This window comes from Suncus etruscus, chromosome 12 (genome assembly GCF_024139225.1).
Source record: "Suncus etruscus isolate mSunEtr1 chromosome 12, mSunEtr1.pri.cur, whole genome shotgun sequence".
Classification (NCBI taxonomy): Eukaryota; Metazoa; Chordata; class Mammalia; order Eulipotyphla; family Soricidae; genus Suncus; species Suncus etruscus.
Window position 1 is genome coordinate 72,975,434 of NC_064859.1, and position 2,876 is coordinate 72,978,309.

At 40.9% G+C, this 2,876-nt stretch overlaps 1 pseudogene; it reads right to left on the minus strand.

Moving 5' to 3' along the window:
- Nucleotides 1-2,367: 2,367 nt before the first annotated feature.
- LOC126024896 (uncharacterized) lies at nt 2,368-2,450 on the minus strand (annotated as a pseudogene).
- Nucleotides 2,451-2,876: the final 426 nt, after the last annotated feature.

A 2,876-nucleotide genomic window follows, 5' to 3' on the forward strand; every position in this document is an offset into this window, starting at 1 on the left:
TGCTGGCCTGCGCTGTTTCCCCATTGTCACATTTGTATTGTGGGTTTTTCTACGTGTTGTAGTGGTATTCATTGTCTATATGATGTAGGCAGCACACTCCTCTGGCTCCTCCCTTTCTGGATGGGCTGACTTGCCTCTAAGGGAGGGGAGTCCTCTGTGGATGAAGCCTCACACTGGGTCAAATCTTAGGCCCGAGCATGTAACAGAGAAGACAGTCCAGAGAGAAATGTTTGCTTCTGTGATATAGCGCCGTTCTTAGTGTGATTTTTCCTTCTTGTTGCAATGGAGTTCTTTCCTTAGAAAGAGTGCACGGCCGCGTAGCGAAGCAGAGCGGCCGTGCTCCTCTGAGCCTCTTTTTGCCCCACTCGCAAGAGTTTCACGCAAGAGGACAGTAGACAGACATAGACAGGTCACACTCACAGTCTTTCACAGCTGAGCCCCACTGGGCCGGTGTACTTTCGCGGATTTTCCCCGCCTGGTGTCACACACAGGGAGCCAGCTTTTGCAAAGGATAGCCGGTTTTTATGCTCTGAAGTCCCTCCCTGAAAATGGCGTCTGGGCGAGCGAGGTTTCTGGAGGCTCTTTTTGCCCCACTCGCAAGAGTTTCACGCAAGAGGACAGTAGACAGACATAGACAGGTCAAACTCACAGTCTTTCACAGCTGAGCCCCACTGGGCCGGTGTACTTTCGCGGATTTTCCCCGCCTGGTGTCACACACAGGGAGCCAGCTTTTGCAAAGGATAGCCGGTTTTTATGCTCTGAAGTCCCTCCCTGAAAATGGCGTCTGGGCGAGCGAGGTTTCTGGAGCCTCTTTTTGCCCCACTCGCAAGAGTTTCACGCAAGAGGACAGTAGACAGACATAGACAGGTCACACTCACAGTCTTTCACAGCTGAGCCCCACTGGGCCGGTGTACTTTCGCGGATTTTCCCCGCCTGGTGTCACACACAGGGAGCCAGCTTTTGCAAAGGATAGCCGGTTTTTATGCTCTGAAGTCCCTCCCTGAAAATGGCGTCTGGGCGAGCGAGGTTTCTGGAGGCTCTTTTTGCCCCACTCGCAAGAGTTTCACACAAGAGGACAGTAGACAGACATAGACAGGTCACACTCACAGTCTTTCACAGCTGAGCCCCACTGGGCCGGTGTACTTTCGCGGATTTTCCCCGCCTGGTGTCACACACAGGGAGCCAGCTTTTGCCATTTAAAAATATTTTAAAAATATTTTAAAAATGTATTTTCTGTAAATAAAATTTGCTGGAGAAACTGCCAAAATTCATAGAAAAAAAGGTATAAATTTTACAGATGATTATGAAGTTAGAGGAGCAAATTTTCATGAAAAATTGTCCTAAAACATTGAGATTAAAGTCTGTGGGGTTTATATATATATATATATATATATATATATAAATATATATATATATATACATATATATATATATACATATACATATATATGTCTTGATGTGAACAGACAGGAGACAGGTACAAAGATAAACCCTGAATATTCAGATGAAACTATTCAATGGCAAAGCTGTCCCAATTGAGCAAGCAGGTAAGAGTCACACTACATGAAGGAAAAAAATGCAAGTCTTTTTTAACAGATGGTTAATCCAACACCTTTGAATGAAAGTCAGCTATAGGAGGACCTTAGGCTAGACATGCGTAAATGACAGCTTCTTAAGGTCTTAAAAGGCAACAGATTGTAATCAAAGATTCCATGTCCTGTAGAAGAGAAAATAGCCACTAAACTTCCTAACTCCTCTCTATGTTCTTTAAAATTTTTTTGTTATTGTTCTTTAAGTTTGTCTCCAATTCAGATGGCACTGACACAGGTGGAAATAGTTGAATATTTTTCTTGGAAAAAAAAATAATTGTTTTTGAATCCTCAGAAAAGTTCCATGGATTAGGAATAGGGTTAAAAATGGAATGCTATTCAGATAATTATACAAAAAAAGGTAAGAAATTTCCTTATCCATATTATTTCCTAGGGTTATATTCTAGTTTTCAAAGGGTTCAGAAAAAGGTAACTCATACAAACAGAAACACATGCTACAGGTTTAGTAAGCTCGTCAATGGAAGTCATTAAGATATTAGTATTATCCAAATGACAATGAGAGTAGCTGGATCTTTATGAGCAATTTTAAAAGGAATGTTTTAAAATTTAGATACATAACTAACTGAGTTCTATAGGGTCATATACTATAATATTGGGCTTATTATTTTGCACAGGAAGGAAATCATTTGCAGGTTTAACAGATAAAAACTACAAGTCAATCCCTGCCCCTATGGAGTTCTAAAAAATCACCTAGTCAACTGAGAGCTCCAGGGTACAAAATGAGCACTGACTGAGAAAACACCTAATTTTCTTTTTTTTTTTTCTTGGAGCATTTACTGTACCTCCTCTTTCTATACAGTCAGTGTAAAGAACACAGCCTGTGGTAAGCATTGGAAGGCCTTATCTTATCTTTTCTTTTTTTTTATTTTTTATATATAAATATAAAAATAAAAACCTTCACCAGTACAACATTCCCATCACCAATATCCCAAGTGTCTTTCCACCCCACCCCACACTGGCCTGGACTCTAGACAGGCTTTCTACTTCCTTCTTTCAGTCACATTTTGTTATGACAGTACTCAGTGTAATTATTTCTGTGACTGCACTAAACAATCCCTGTGGTGAGCTCATGTCAGGAGCTGGACCCTCCAGTTCTCCTCTATTTTGTCTCTGAGAATCATTACATAAATATTTTTCATTTTTCTCAAAACCCATAGGTGAGTGAGACCATTCTGTGTTTATCTCTCTCCCTCTGACTTATTTCACTCAGCATAATAGATTCCATATACATCCATGTATAGGAAAATTTTATGACTTCATCTCTTC